The 17,020-nt window shown below is 42.0% G+C and overlaps 1 protein-coding gene across 1 annotated transcript in view; it reads right to left on the bottom strand.

Annotated features, from left to right (window-relative positions):
* Positions 1-15,036, bottom strand: part of LOC134226742 (MOXD1 homolog 2-like) — a 57,584-nt gene extending 42,548 nt beyond the window's left edge. The window contains exon 1 of the mRNA XM_062707706.1: positions 14,156-15,036. The gene's annotated coding sequence lies outside the window, so the exon portion shown is untranslated. The remainder of the gene's footprint in view (positions 1-14,155) is intronic.
* Positions 15,037-17,020: the final 1,984 nt, after the last annotated feature.

The raw sequence follows: 17,020 nt of genomic DNA on the forward strand, positions 1-17,020 counted from the left end.
AAAAAAAGAAAGTAAATGATGATAACTGAGAAGTGAGAAGTAGCCTAGGGCTGAAAGTCTCATTAATAAAGATATAAAAACAAAAAGTAAGAAATAATAGATGAGAAAAAACGTACAGTGAAAATGAGCAGTGAGAAATTAGAAGTGAGAAATGAGGTGTGAAAGGTAAGGTGTATCACTCCTTACTCCTTTTGTCGCACTTCTCGCAGTAAAAAGTTTTTACATCTCATATCTCACTTTTAATTTTTTATTTTAAAACTTTTTTGTTCCCTTCTTTTCTCACTGAGAGAGGTGGGAAATGGGAAGTAAGAAGTGAGAGGTCTGACGCCTCACATTTTACTATTTACTTCTCACTAGTTTTTTCTTACTTCTCACTTTTTATCTACCACTTCTCACAGTTAGAAGCGCAGGGCTGGTAGCGATGAATGTCGTTCATAATAGTGACTTTAGTGACCAACGATGACGAAAAAGTGACCAAATAGTGACTTTTGTATGAAGTTTCGAACCGGGCATAGAGATTGCAAAATAGTGTTTTATTTTTAAAATCCTTATCTAGAATGCTATCAGAAATCAAGAGAAGGCAAAAACAACAAAAGTATGCTGCTGGTCACGCCCATTTTCATCGTAAGGAGGGAGAGGATAGAAGCAAAAGGCTAGTGACTGCGACACTCTCATAAGTACCACGGAGTCGGATATTAAGGATGGTATTCGTTGGATCAACCAGAAGCTAGCAATTTGACAATGGTACCTCATATTAAGTAACACACTACGAGAAGGTATCTACCCGGCATCAAAACAACGGGTAGTGAGTAAGGGAGACTTTAAGTCCAAGGCTGGCTTGTCTCGACAAAGTAACAAGTTGTGTCACACAATTATGTTGAAATTAACAACATTTGTTGTTTAATATGAGCTCGAAGTTTTCTGTATAACAGCCAAAGTATGATATGAAAAATGATCTAATTGATTCCTAGACGGTGAATTATTTGAACTCACAAAGTTTCTAAATCCTTGGTAGAACCACTTATTTGAAAAACAAGTAAGTGAGAAAGGATTTTAGCTGTTATAAAACTATGGTTTAGTAACAAATTTCAAAAAAGTTTTTGAGATTTTGAACTCGACGTGGCATTCTGAGGAAAATTTTGAAAATCCAATAAAACTATGGTCTCTTCTTATTAGAAATCCAGAAATTCTAATAAAATATAATTTCTAATTTCTTAAAGTCTGTTAACCCTCTACAACCCAAATTTTTGTTTTCGCTCAAAATCATTGAACCCGGTTTGGGCATTAACATTTTTTAATTCGCGATTTTATCAATTTTACACTTTGGTTTTTTTAGGTTTTTGTTTTTCAAGTTTTTTATCCAATCATTTAAACATGCATTGAAGTTTATAATATTGATCAACATCAAAAACTTTTCGAAATCTTAATAATTGAAAATTACAAAAAAAAATTATCAAAATACCCCGTCTAAAGGCGGTCTTGGGCATTAGAGGGTTAAAAATGGGTGGCTTACTAATCAAAAACCCTTTTAAATCTAATTAATTTTTTAAATTTTATCTTAGATTTAGAAAATCCGACCAATTCATTCACCTCCACACTAGTTTTTGGATATCTATTTTAATTGTTAAGAAACAGGATCTTTTTATAAAAATATGAACATCCAACATCATTGTCGTATAACTGAAACTGAGGCTGTTCACTATCTTTGTCACCGGAGAGTATTAACGCTCACCAACAGACGTGGTCTCAATACTCTTTACTTTCGCATTTCAACAAATTCCAAGATTATAATAGAAATCAATAGGAAATAACCTCAAGATTGCGTATATTTCCCAAATGTAATATATTGCTACCAGATTCACATTTGATATGTTTGATTGTACATGTGATTTTTATTTTAAACTTTTTAACAACAGTCAATACAAAAATAGTGACTTTAGTGACCATTTTACGAAAAAATAGTGACTTTTTAGTGACTAGACTCAAAATAGTGACCAAGTCACTGAAAGTGACTCGCTACCAGGCCTGGAAGCGGGAAACAAGATTTTTCAGTCCTCGCCCAGACAACCTAAAGTTCAGTTTTTATATAAATTTGTTCACTCCTGAAAAAATTATTTAAAATCCGAGCTTAATATCCCATCTTATCCGTACTTCTAGTTGCCTGTGCGTTGCTCACTTATCATTAATTTTTCTCTTCGAATTTTCAACTTCTACCTTCTCATTTTTTACAGTTGGAAGTGAGAAACAAGGAGTGGATAGTGAGACGCCTTACTTCTCACATCTCATTTCTCTTTTTTCACTTCTTATTTTCTCCCTTTACTTCGAAAAGTGAGAAGTGAGATATGCGGAGTGGGAAATTAGAAGTGAGAAATGAGGAATGAGATATAAGAAGATGTAACATGTAAAAGGCGCCTCATATCTCACTCGTGACATATCATGCATGTTACTTCTCTATTTTCACTTCTCATTTCTCACTGTGAAAAGTGAGAAATAAAAAGTGAGATGTCAAACATATTATTTTTCCATTCTCGCTTGTTTCCACTTACTTTCTACTTCTCATCAACCACTTCTCGTAGAGAGGAATGAGATTATTTATTTCTTGTTTCTCACTTCTTATTATTTCTCATTTCTATCTTCGAGTTTCTCACTTTACACAGTGATGTGAAGTGCTGATTGAGAAGTGAAAAATTAGATTTGAGAAATGAGGTGTCTCAGTTTTCGCTTCTCAATTGGATTGTGAATTGAAAAGCAAAAACTGAGACACCACATTCCTCACATCTCATTTCTCACTTCTCAATCACCACTTCACAATTCACTTTTGTTAGGCTTATTCTCATTTTCCCTTACATGACCCGTTCAGCAGACGGCATTTTCGACCGTGGGATCAGTTCGGCTAAATAACATTTTCCGTCATATGATTTGTTTGAATAAACGACATTTTCAGACGCACGGCATTTTAAGCCAAATGACATTTTCAACCAAAGGGCCTATTTTCCCAAACGATCATTTAGGTCAAACGATTAATTCAACTGATTTACATTTTCGGCTAAGCCGTTTTCAGCCTGATGCCGTTTTCGGCCATGTGGTTTCCGGCCAAACAATTTTCGGCTGAACGACTCTTTCTTTCTCTTGATGCTTACAACTGTTTATAAAATAAAAATAAAAAATGGAAAAGTTATGAAGTTTGAGTTCATTTTAATATTTGGCATTTAATCATTGCTGCCTTTTAATAATTTTCTGTTTTGAATTTTAAATACAAGACGATTGAAGCGATCGCACAAGTATTCTTATTTGTATGAAAGATCAGTTGTGTTAAAACTCACATTCCAATCTGATAGTTATTTATTTTATGCGCAAAAATTAGTCCAGTTATGACCACGCTCAGAAAATGTCTTCCAAGTGTGCGACACGGCGAATGAAGATATTGATTCCTCCGCGGATTTTCCGGGAAATGATCCGCGCCCACAAACGCACACCCCATTCGGTAGGCTGAGGTGTACCCATTTCGTGGAAGAAAAACCGGAATTTGGCGCAAAACTTTTTAATCCAAATCGCAATCTTCCCCAACTTTGTTGATAGGTCCCCATTAATTGCACATCCGGCGGGCAAAGGCTGAGCTGAGCTGGCGGCGGTCGATGGCAGCGGCTTTTTGCGCCTGCTTTCATATGAGCCAAACAGGACAAACTTTGCTCGTTTTGAATCACTTCCGTTCGTTCACTTTTTCGCAGGAAAAGAGGCCGATGGGGGTGCTGCACTGCTGCTGCTAAAGGTGTGTTCGTAAATTTGTTCCGAGACTAAATTTTATTTTGATATTGTGTCTTTTTGTACGCCATAACAACAACTCTGCGCCCGAAGCGCTCTCACTCGCCGTGGGTGGGCGGGGGATGGATTTTTAACAAATTACATTTCGGCACCCGCCCGTCGCACTCAGTCCCACAAGAGATTCGTCATCGCATCGTCGGGAACGGGAGATACCGAGCTGCTGCCATGTCGCTCCTTTCAAGCTGGAAAGAAGCGAAATCGGGACAGAAAGGATAACTTTGGAAGAAAATAAACTCTTCCTGTTATTCTTCGTCTTGTGTGGAATCATGTGTTCGTTGATGTCGTCTTAAAATTGAAAAGTTGTCAGAGAAAAAGTTTCATGAGCTTTCATTTGTGCTTACAATGCAGAGAACACGAACTGTGACTGTTTACTACCCTGCACATCAGGGGACGGGTGATGATTGTTATGGTGATGATGATGGCACAGATTTTTAAAGTTCAAATGGGATGTGATTAAAGACGAAATCCCAAGTGCTGGAAGAACAAAGAATTCTACAACTTTTAGAGTTTTTTCTGAGTCTCATTAGAAGGTTCTTCCAGCTGGAAAGCATTTTCAAAAAGGCTTTTTTCACAGTTGAACATTAATTACGACAAGAATAGAATACTCAGTTAATATATGACAGACTGACGAAATGGACCGTTTGTAGAGCTGTTTGACGAACCGAGTAGATGGATTTATAAAAGTTGGTCAATATAAGCCATCTTCCAATTTGTCTAGCTTGGTCTCGAAACTATAATTAATCAGTAAAAAAATAGTAAACTTATTTAAAATCTCCCAAATTCAAAAGGCTGTGCTTTGATCTTTTATGTCCAGATTTCATCATGTCATTGCTGCTATCAATAAAATGCTGTGAGCTTCATTCAAAATTAGTCACTCCATCTCCACCAATTTCAAAATCGTCATTAAACGATTCACTATCAGTTCCAGACCATCGACATCGGAATGCATCCCACTACCAGTCCGGACACAGGTCTTGAATGAACCGCCGACCACTTATTCATTGATAACCGGCCGGGTTGGTGTCGCCATCCCGAAGAAATCCCGTATTCCTCATCTCAATTATCTCATTCACACCGTCGTCGCATTCCCTGCGATGGGTCATCGTCGCAGCTGATGACTCAGCCAACCCACCTTCACCATATTCGTTGCTCGCTTGATCCCTTTAAACTTGATGACGACAGCAACGACGGCGACGAGGTTTCGATAATTATTAGACCAAAGCGTCGTAAATACTTTTATAGCGCTTCTTTTCCCGTTCCAATCCGAGGGCGAGGACAGACTTTGGAGAAGTAGAAAAAAAATCCAACTGACCTAGACGACCGACGACGACGATCGTCCGCCCGTCCGGCGCGAAGGCTTTTAACGAGATCGTGAATTATTTAATCGCGCCCTAATAGGATAATTTTCAACCTCCAGACTCGTGGCGGTGCGACGGTGGACGCGGGCAGAACGAAAGTTTTTACTAAGTTTTTGAAAAATGGTTTCACGCCACTTGCCCGTGTCTAGTGCTGCAATCGGGGGAAGAAGATCTTCGAAACTAATTTAACGATCCGAGATAATTGCTCTCACAATTAAAAATAAGAATGGAAAAAGTGTACATTCTGTGCACCTCAAACGTGAGGAATTGGTGCCGTTGGAAGAGAATATTGACCGTTGTTAAAGTTGGGACCAACTCAAACCGAAGTTGAATTTTCGTGCACTTAATTACCCGGTCAGAACGCACCTCTCTAAACGCAACAAAGTGGAGGTATCGTTCAAGTTTTAAATATCAGAATTTGTGTTACACCCTCCAGTTCGGACCCAACTAATGGAGAAACGAACGCTCCGAGCGTGAGTGACTGGTTCGTAATTAAATTCTCAGGAAAAGAAAATCCCTAACAAAAAAAAAACAACATTTAATCAACGTTCGGTTTTGGTAAATATTTTTCGGGAGAAATAGGTAGGAGTTCCTCATAACTTCATAAATTTCGACTCGTTCCCTGGGCCCGGCCAAGCCTACGACGTGCCAACCAGCAACGTGAATATGAGGACGGTTCTGACTCGGGCCGATAAATCATCGGCCGGTAGTACCCATTTCTGAAAGGCACGGCAATCCTTACTCCGCCCAACGAATTTCGGTGGAAACCCAAATGAAGTCAGTCAGTCAGTCAACCCAGCCAGCAGCCCGGTTCTACTTGATGTCTCCTGGAACATACGTAGGCTGAGCTGATGAAAGAGAAAAGCCTGGATATGTGCGGATGCATCGTTTGTTTGTGAACAGATTGCCCAGAATGGGACCGTAGAAAGGAGCATTCGATTCATTAATATAAATATTTTGGGTTTGGAATGAGAGAATTTATGACCGGAGATTTCTGTACTGTGTCTGGGAACTGTCTGGGCAAGACTGAACTGCATTCTACCGGGTTGATTGGGTTTGGAATGTTCTTGGACACAAAAGTGAGTCACAAAACAACGGGTTTTGTCGTTCTAATCCCGTCATATTTGGGAACTTTATGTACCGCGTGATTCCGAAATTCATCCGCTTTATAGTCAGCGATTAAAATTCAAATATTTGGGTGCTTATGAAACTTGTCATATTTATTCAAGTATTTTTGTTGCTAGATTTAATTAGAATCATTTGAATCAAAATTCGTGCCAGATGGACGGATTTATATTCAAAAAGAAGCGTATTTTTGTCAATATACGAAGAACGAGTTCAGATATTTATTGGATCAACTATTATAGGAATTTACGAATACTGAGTGAGTTTATCTGATCACAAGAAAAAAAATATTCTCAAAAAAAAAAAGGTTTCAAGAACATCCCAACTGCGATGCATTCATCTTCTGACACTTTGCTGCTGGATATTGTGTTGCTTGCGGTAACAATGTCTATCAATCCTGCAAATTCTCCTTCTCGGAATCGAATTCAATTTACTGAACTCACCCAACCCGAAAGTTTTATTCTATACTTCGCCAAACACCCAGCAGAAAAACATAGAGAAAACAGCTCAAACACAGTTTGTTTGATTTATCATTCTTGCACTTCTCCGCCCCCTTTCGAGTCAGTTCTTTTCTGCACATGGGAATTACTTTGCGTCTTTGCGAAAAGGAATCCCATGCCCACCTCCAACGGTTCCCCGTTGCCCACACAGTTGCCTTTTGTCCTAGCGGATGACAATATTTTGAGATGGAACTGTCAAGAAAACGACAACACAATGTGCCATGACATGACCATCATCATCGTCCTCCGCCGGCAGGATCAGGAAATGAGAAAAGGTGTGAAATTTCTGTTTGGGTTGGAACGAGCGAGGATCGTTAGAAGAAAACGTAAACCGGTGAAATAATGGGCAGGAAACTCGAGGGACAACAGTAGGTAAACAGAAAATCATATTTTACATAAACAAACATTCGTTGCGTTTTTTTTTCTTCAGCTGGTTGAGATGCGTCGAAGGAGAACTCAAACCCGAAGCTGGGAATGAATAGTTTCCCTGTTTTATAGCGAAGGCATCCTTCATTTCCAATGTCCAGCGAAAAGAACAATCTCTCGTGGGGCCATTCTACCTGGTGCTTTTGCTCACGAGCTGAAAAGGAAACAAACGACGACACGAAAGATGAACGCTCGCTCGCTCGCCGTTTCCGTCCTTTCCTTCTGTGTAAACAATAATAGAACCAGGCGCTGTCAAAACACACAAAAGAATTATGAATACAAAGGGCGAACGCATGGAATATTGATGTAAGAAAATATTTTATTTCTGTTTTATTATCCAAGGCTCCGCTTTGGTCCGGCTGTCCGCATTTGGATTTTCGCTCGGTGAATTCGGAATCTGCCGGACCAGAAAGGTCCACGCGGACTACACGGCCGTGGCTCATTTATGGTCGCATATCTTCGTGGCAGCATCGGGCAGCGTGGAGAACAAAAGCCTCGCGTCGATTTAATCTTCGAGAAACGATCAATTTTCGGTGGAATCGGTTTGGTTCAACAAGAGACGAAAACAAGCCTGGATGGAACGGGCAATCGATTGTCGATTGTCGGGAATCGATTAGCGGTCACACTTGTTCCGCGTGCTTTCCAGTCGGTCTTCGGTTGTGGACATTCTGGATGCGGATTGTGTGCGAGTTGCGTTGCTGTGGACAAGGTGGATTGGGTATCCGTTACATAATTTTACGGTGACGGATCTTGTACCCGACAATGTACGAAACCGGATTGACCAGAACGCAGGTACAAGGGCTATGTAGGTTGACAGTTTGACACAACTTGACAGATTCGGGATCGAATCTAATTAAAATAACACCGTCTTTGGTATCCGACGTGAGAGGAGGTCCATTTGATGGAGAAATGATGGATGCTTTTGTTTGAGCAATGATCGGATACATCAGAATGACTTTGAATTGATCAGATGAGCATAAAAATTGAAGAAATTGGATGATGACAAGGGATTGAAATGAGATACCGTCGAAATCCACACACCTTAGCACTTAAATATATACAAAAGTCACTAGGAAATACGAATCAAATGCAAATAAAACATTCGTCATTGGTACATATAAACGAAGGCATCTATTTGTTTAGTGTTCCACTTCTACGCATTAAAAACTATGAAAAATATTAATTCTGAATAAAATCCGCATCTACTAAATTGAAATCCGTCTACCGTGGACGGATTACGAAACTAACGACCAAAATCCAAACGGCTTTTTTTACTGAATGTTTAAAACAGAGCTTACCGATTGACTAGACTAGTAGATAGTTCGATAAGCGATGCCTTCGATGTACATTTCACTGATCTTAGTTTTTAATCGCGATTTGTAAATTAAATACAGTCACTTTTGTTAGAATTCTGGTCAACACGTGAACAAATTGCAACTTAAACTTCTCGTATGTTGGGTAGCGATTTGTTTATTTTTATTTTTGTTGTTTTAATTTCAAAGCCTACTTTTCGTTTCAATGGATAAGAAGATTACTACCAAGCATATGAGCAGGATAAGATAAATCATTTATAAATTGATTACCTTAACTCCATTCAATTGATTGATATCTCATGTGGGCGGATTTTGATCCCCCATGGTAGTTCTTGATAAATAACGAGAAAGGTAAAAAAATGAATTAATGAGCTGACTTCGTTTCCCAAATCTGTGCCATCCATTCGTTGGGTATGACTCCACTTATTCAATGCTTCAACATTGAAGCAATTTTGTTCAAAATACGCATCCGAAATCCAATACTTTCCGAGGGCGCATAATGGAGAAAATATTAATTGGTTCCCGATTAATCTTGAATTTCAGCCCAGTATTGTTCCGTCTGGCCCATCCGAGACCAAACAGAAGCTGCAAACCTCTTCCCGGCGGAACCTTCCACTTGAGTTCGAAACACATAAATCCGAAACCGTGTTTTACTCCAACCGACCGCATTGTTTCGCCCAATTTCTCCAGAACTGGAAGCTTTAAGACCGTCTCATCTCGGTTGCTTCATCTACTGGTTTCGACTACTATCGCGAGACAATGACGACAACGACGGAAAAGGTATCGAATTTCAAAGTCGACCTTTGACGACCGACACGGACGGACGGACGGACGGACCGACTCAACTCTCGGTGAAGGCATCCGAACGTGATCCGGGCTTAAGTGCTTTCGGTGCTCCGGCTGTTTCCTCTCCGTTCGTTCGCCGTTTGGCCGGGCGATCTTCTCAAGAGGTTGTTGCCGTGCTACTCCCGCGGTAAGAATGCCACCGCCAGCAGCGTCGCACCGCAGGCCCGTCAGCCTTCACCGCCGAAATACAAATCTTCACCTACCGCCGTATAAGCTCTTTCTGCTGCTACACATTCGGTGCGGTTAGATATGTAGAGTAGATCGATGAGTTGCTTAGAGGGAAACTGGTTTCTGCGTTTGGAACTTGAAGAGCTGCGAGAATCTCGGGAGAAAGCCACAAATATTTCCTGATAAATCACCCCATTTAGTGTCAGTCGGTACACGGGACGGAAATGTTCTGCTGTTTCTCGAAGGTTTTGATTTTGGATGTTTTACTGGTTGTTTGGTTCATTCTTTCCGTCATTATTTCGGGGCTCGACCGCCGTTGTCGATTGGAATGAGTCACACGCTAATTGATGGGAGAAGACGTGGGTCGCCACCGAGGAATGACATTCTGGGGGTGAGATTTGGATGTTTGTGCTTCTAAACGACAACGGCAATCGAATTTATGATTATCGATTCGAAGGTGGAATGAGATTTATGCGACCGAATGTGGTTGGAGGTTGAGATTTTTTTGTTTTCCGAGAAAAAAACAACATTTTTGAACATGGTTCAACACGGATGTTACACTCGGCTGTTGGCATTTGGTTGACTTTTGCGAAAAGGTTCTTTCGAATTCCAAAGTTTGGGATACTTTGTTGTTCTCCTTGCCCATAAATAGTTAAATATATAGAAGAGCGAAGACATTTAATTTTGCTTTGAAGTCCAGCGTTGGCGAGTGCAATTATGGATCTGGTCTACAATCTTTAACTTATTCAATTCTACAACCTTCAAATAGGGACAAACACGTTAACGACACATAAATATCATTATCATACTTGACTTCACGCAACATTCCACTTCAAGTTCGTTCTATTGCAGCAGGTTTCCATTCCGCAACTGCCACAAAATCAATCATCCACCGCAAACAGTGCGAACCAGATAATTGGAGTTCTCCCTTCAACATCGTCCATTGCCATAAACGGTGTGCACGATCGCGGATCGCTATCGAGGTAGCAGTCAATTATGCCAAACGCTTGACACCACAGAATTGCAGTGTCTATGAGTGGTCTGCCACATCATCGCTCTGGACAATCGTCACCGAAGCTGTGCGACCTTCACGAAGCCTCAGGGCGTGCAGCTTGCCGCCTCAGTGAACGATCATCAGACAACGCACCGAGGTGCTAATTGTAGCGCCTTGAAATCGATCTCGAATGCGCACTGCTGCTGTGGATTAAATTATAACGATCAGCGCAGTGCCACAACCACCAATTTGCAAACGAGTTTCACTACAGTGCGGCTGATTGAAACTGGAACGGCTCAACCGTTCCGCAAGTTTTCTGTGGGCAGCCAAGTTGCGGCAGCTCAGTACCGGTCGGCAATGTTATGAAATATGATCGGGTCTTGATTCTGCGGGTGATCGCAAGTCCAAACAGGGGTGTTTTTGTCGACGTAAACACTTGTCACTGTGTTGTGAAATGCGATATGAATTTGAATTCTGATTCCGGTTTATGCAATCTGGGTGGCCGGTTTTAACAAATTCCACCGACGTTTTGATGACATCGCAACGCTCGGCGATCAACTGTCATTAAATCATTCCCAAGTGCCCCAGATGATCCTAATTTTCTCCTGTAACAGGCATCCCAACTAATTACACTCATCCTAACCACTCAATTACCCGCACAGCAACTTTCTCCCAGGTCAGGACACCCTTCGGCAACGACTTTGATGTCTATTCGCTCACGCAAACTAGTCGGGATAGAGCCTGATGGTTTCCATCAGCCTCATCTACTTGAGAAGCACCGAAGCCCGAAATGCACCCGGCACGGCAACCGCATACGGATCGACCGAAACCGCATTTTTTGAGCAGTTAAACGAAGGAGGAAGCATTTCATTATCTTACAGCAGGAGCTGCATCAGCAGACAGCGCAGCGGTTTCTCCGACTTGCCAAACAATAACAACGAGTACACCACGATTACAAAGATCATCATCCGGGTGCGATGTAGCGGAGAACCGTAGAACAAGGAATTCGATCGGTCTTTCTCTTCCTCTTTACCCTAAAATAACAAAACTCATCTCCATTCGAAACCGATACCATATGGTCCGCTGTAGGTGAGGCTTTGCATTTGAGCCACTTCACTTGAGCCAAGTTCGACACTTCTTCACGGTTTGTAGTTCTTTATTTCATTTTTTCTTCTTTCCGGGTCTCGATAGATAAATATTTACACCACACTAAACGATCGGCTTTCCACTAGCTCTAATATCGGTCCGAATGAGTAATGTTAATCTAATTTCCTGTCTTTCGTTGTTTGCTTTGGAACGATCAGGGTGGCGCGCTCACCGCATGACGATTCTTCGAATTACGAATTCCGAAATCCACTCTGCATCGCTCAACGCAATATTTGTCCCGCTCTGCCCCATACGGTTGAGAATAATTTATTGCACATCGCCGTATGAATCGTAATAAAAAGATGGGAGTGCATGACGGGCACGTTGATCGCAAAAAAAAGCAACATACCTACCCCTCAATAGAATACCTCAAGAAGCGAACGATGGCGAACCGTGCGCGGCGGCATGGAGAAAAGGCTACGTGCCGTCCGCTTCCTTTTGCCATTACCGTGCATCATTACACGACTTCGGCAGGGAGTGCGATCCTGGCCATTGTATATATTGAATTAATTACGCGATCCCATCAGGGGGTGGAGCTGTCGAGTGCAATTTCGCTTCGGTCTGTCAAGTCATCTTGGACGGGGAATCGACGACAAATGAAGAAGGAGCGTGGATGAGTGCGTCGATTTAGCAAATGACAAACACGGCTCCCTTCAACAGATGTGTCTCTCCGCCAGAGTCTGCTCATCGTTAAAACTGATGACGATGACGAAGATGATGGAGGCGATTTGGGACAGATATGTAGACGGCGGCAGGGCGGCGTTATGAAATGACGAACGTTTCGAACGTTCTATTTTTAATGATCGATATTAGAGTGGAGCTAAGTGGCGAGGTCGACACCTACAGCCGCTCTATGAGCGAACTGCTGCTCCAAGCTACTGCTATTGCTGGATACACGGCTGGGGATGGTCGTGTTAACAAATGCGTTGCAGCTGTCGACGGCGAGAGAAAAATGACGCGGGGGTCAATTCGGGTGGAGAAAAATTTTGAAATCAGCGTGGGCTCAAATTGGTTCGAATGAGCTCCATTACGGTGAATTTATGATATCTTAATGGAATGTCATCACTATGATGGAACGGCATACCGTTTAGTGATTTTTTTTTGTCCCATGAAAATGCTGCCAGACTTTCTTATCCAAAAATGACTGTTGAACCATGTCATTGGTATTGTAGAACAATTGCAGTGAACTGCTAATTTATTGATATGACTTAACCGATTCCGAAACATGACTTGTAAACACATTAATTAGGAACGTGTCAAAAACTACCTCCTTCGCAAACTGGATCTACGTTTGTCCGCACCACGTCCGTAGATCCGGAGCCACTCAGCCAGATTATGAAAACATAAATATCTCTATTTTTAACCCGATAGGTGACAGCTTCACGCCTGATATTCCGCCATCGGTGTCCACGGTGCAAAATTTATGCCCAGACAGCTGTCGTGCCGTTGGCCTTGTTCAGACTGCTGCCGAGTGTGGTGGCTACTCCCACGAACAAATTAGCGATCTCGGTGTCCATAAATTATAACGGACGCTGGCCCTCGATTAACCCCTAACAGAGGCTCATTTTCGAGTCGGACCAAATTGGTGAGTGGTGAATTCCAACTCTCCTCTGCTGGACCGAGCCAATCCCGAGAACCGTGGAATGCGCTCAGCGTTCCACTTCAGCTTTACACGCTGGTAGTTATTCGAAACATTAATTTGGTACTGATTTCTTGAATCGAACCAACCATCTACAGCCATGCATACCTATCTACTCCGAAAGCAATAATCGAACTGTGTTATTACTTTGTTTGTTTGCTTCATTCGCCTCTTCGAACCGTTCAATAGCTCTCTTGCTCCATTGAAAAAGGCAGCTAATTTTCATATGATTCATCATATTTTCCCCCACACAGATCCACCGTCTTTGCCCAGGCATAGAAATAAAGAAGAATTCGAAACTCTTCCACTGATCTTCCTCCCAGGCATGGGCGGCCTTCAAGTGCAGTCATTTTCATAATCCAATTGAATTCGAAAATTGTACACAATTACTTCATTCCCAAATATACTATCTCATACCTATGGGCTATTCAGCTGAGAAAAACCCTTCAAACTACACAACGCCAGTAGCACAACTGTTAATCGAACCACAAGCGAAGCCATGAAATCATCTTCAACTGGAAAATATCAATTGTTTTTCAATTCGTCTGGGCACTTCAGTTCAAAAATGTTCCAGCCATCAAGTCCACTCAAGAAATATCTTCTCGCTCTTTACCCAATTTCAAGGGCCATAAAACCAACTATTCGGTAACCGAAACTACCGCAAACATTAAAAGCACGATCTCTTACGGCGTCAGACCACCTTTAGTGCCTAGGACAGGAAATACCAAGACAGCACACTCAACCGAATAGTGCATTACGGCGCTAATATGCGATCCGTGAAATCGGAATCACCATGAAACACTTTCCGGGACACCAACCTGCTTGCTGATAAGAAACGTCGAGAACTATTTCAACACACAAGCACTTCGTTTTAGACTCTGCTTACTATCTCCCCTTGCCGGTTCCGGTTCTCTGCGATGTTGATCCAATATTTGCACTTAGCTGATGAACATTCGTAAATTTCCTGTTTTCTTTTTTGTAATCTTACTTCCTCCGATTCATATAATTGTTTCACTTCGCGCTTCCTTTCGTTTGTGCGTTTTCCAACTGCGATTACCTCACTGTTGATAACACCGCCGTTCGCTTACTCACTAATCACATTCTAGTGATTCAAATTTGCTGCACTCCAATCACCACCCCGAAATCATGTTGTCGCTTATCGACTGTCGCACGTAGACGCTGTCCTAATCCGTAATCGGTTTTTTCACACCTGGACACCGCAGTAGAATTCATCAATCATAACCACTTTCCGCCCTTCGGTTCTTCTATGCACATAAACCCGACCCGAATTACCACGATTCGCAATTACAATTTCGTTTTCTTCCTCCTCGTCCGCGCACAACCCAGGAACGCAAAACTTTACCAGTTCCCTCCGTCCTTGGCGATCTCCTACATGCACGAACACGTCTTCCCAATCACACGCGATAGCCTCTCAAAGCCGCGCTCGCATTTTTCGCTTGTTTCCAACCATCAAGCAGCAATCTTCGCTTCGCCACATGAAATCTTTCTCTCGAACACAGAATCGCTGTTTCACCCGCCCGTCTTCTCACAAGAAGCGCTTCCAGCGGGCAGCAACAAAAACAATAACAATCGGAAGCAAAAAATCGTTCCACCCGTCGAAAAACAAACCGACCGTACGGCAGCGCGCAGCACAAAGTCCGACTTAACTCTAGCGATGTTACGACGATACTAAAACGCTCATTTGCCTGTACCACCGGCAGAAGGGGGAGATGTGAATACAAAACACAGAAAAACTCGTGTGTTTGTTTGTGCTGTTATTGCCGCTGCTGCCACTGCGTTTGCTGCTTCCTCCTTTGCTTTCTTCTACACACACTCGGCCGAATCGAACGCATCACCCTGCGTCCAATTGACAATCGCGTTGCACCCCCTGCCATGCACAGAGCAGCACCGCACTCACACTCATCCGAGCAATTAAAATCAATCCATCGCCAACGGTGGTGTGTGGCACGGCTTTACCGCCGTTCGTTCGACTTCGATAGCCACGAAGGGAACGAACCCAACCCGAACCGGTTCCCCCACCACCGGTGCTGGCGATCGGACCGGCAGTGGAAGGGGAAACCATGCGGCACGGTAACCATGCAAACCTACTTATCTTGCGTTGTGTTGCTTCCCCCTCCTCGGAAACGATCCGAGCCGAAACCATTCGACTCGCGTACGAGTCGAAGCCGAAGTGGCCGGGCTTTGAGTGTAGTGGTTTCGTCGGGTCTTAGCTTGGCACGCATTGCTGCCCGTGCGTAACTGTCTCGGATCATTGTTTTCTGCGCTTGTTTAGCTATCGTTTGCCTGCCCATTTTGTCAGCCATTCTTCCTGCGATCTTTCACCATTCATCGTTTTAATAACGTGAGGCTGTTGCGTTTGTGGTCTTTTTCTTGTTTTTTTGTTCCCTACTGAAATTGAGTAAATTTTTAACAGTTTCCCAAACATTCGAAAAGAAAAACGCCCTTCAGTGCATATTTTTGGCATTCTTTTTTCTTCTCAAATATCCATCTGATACTGAGGATGAAGTAGTGAAATTCGTACCACGTAGCACGGCTCTCCTTAGATAAGAAAGAGTTGAGAGAACATCTGGTATTCCTGTATTGGGTGTCGAAGGACAAGACATGGTTAGATGCAGATGTAGAATAAGAACGTGACTAGACCGACGTTGAAGTGCTTAAATTCAACTGTTTATCAAAACATCTCTTCGAGATCTCAGACCATACAACAATGCTGAGCATATGTGGGAAACAACATATCTAGGTTACTCTAACCACTATTGAGTCATTTTGAAATAGTATAATTTTGAATTAGTATTTTTTGAAGCAAAGATCGACGGTTGATATTTTGTTATTCATTTCACACCAGATTACTGACGAAACACAAGTATGAAGCACTATTTTGGTTAATAAATAAAAAGATAAGGGACATAGTGTATGAAAAATTCATTATTATTTATTTCTTCGCCCAAATTTGACTGAATAAACGTTTCAAAGTTTTCATATTAACAGAACGTAGTTCTGTCAAAGGTCAAACACAGACGGAAAGGCGACTTTTAATTTCTTGGAATGCACTTACGATTAATTATCTGTTATCATCGATTCAAAATATAGGCACTTCAAGTAAATTATATTTTCCTCTGAAAAAATTAGGGTATGGGCTGTATTTTAGCAAGGACTCATATTTTGGACCACTTATAGATGAATTTCCCATTCAAACTATCTACAAGGTGTTAAATATCTTGGCTGTGCATATGCACAGCATATGTTTCGAAATGGACAAATTGATATGAAATTTGCGAAAAAGAATCCACGTGTCTTGGAGGGACTCGAACCCTCAACCTGCTACCCTCTAGATAGGCGTGATAACCCCTACACAACAAGACCACTTAAAGGTCACGTTTGCTCAAAAGCCATTAGAATCCGAGTACCAACCTCCACCGCGGTTAGCTCTCTTTTTTACAAATTGAATATCTTTCGGATACTTGATTTGTCCAATCTCCACATGTGCTTTACTGTTGTATATCCACAGACAAACGAGTGCACATTGTTTATTAAACGAGAGGATCGCACTCCATGCCCTCCAGCAACGGGCTGTGCGGGATGGTATAGAATGCGGAGAAAATTCCGCAGCAACTTCCGGAGGAACTTCCGGAGCAACTTCCGGAGGAACTTCCGGAGAAACT

This window comes from Armigeres subalbatus, chromosome 3, assembly GCF_024139115.2.
Source record: "Armigeres subalbatus isolate Guangzhou_Male chromosome 3, GZ_Asu_2, whole genome shotgun sequence".
NCBI classification, from domain to species: Eukaryota; Metazoa; Arthropoda; class Insecta; order Diptera; family Culicidae; genus Armigeres; species Armigeres subalbatus.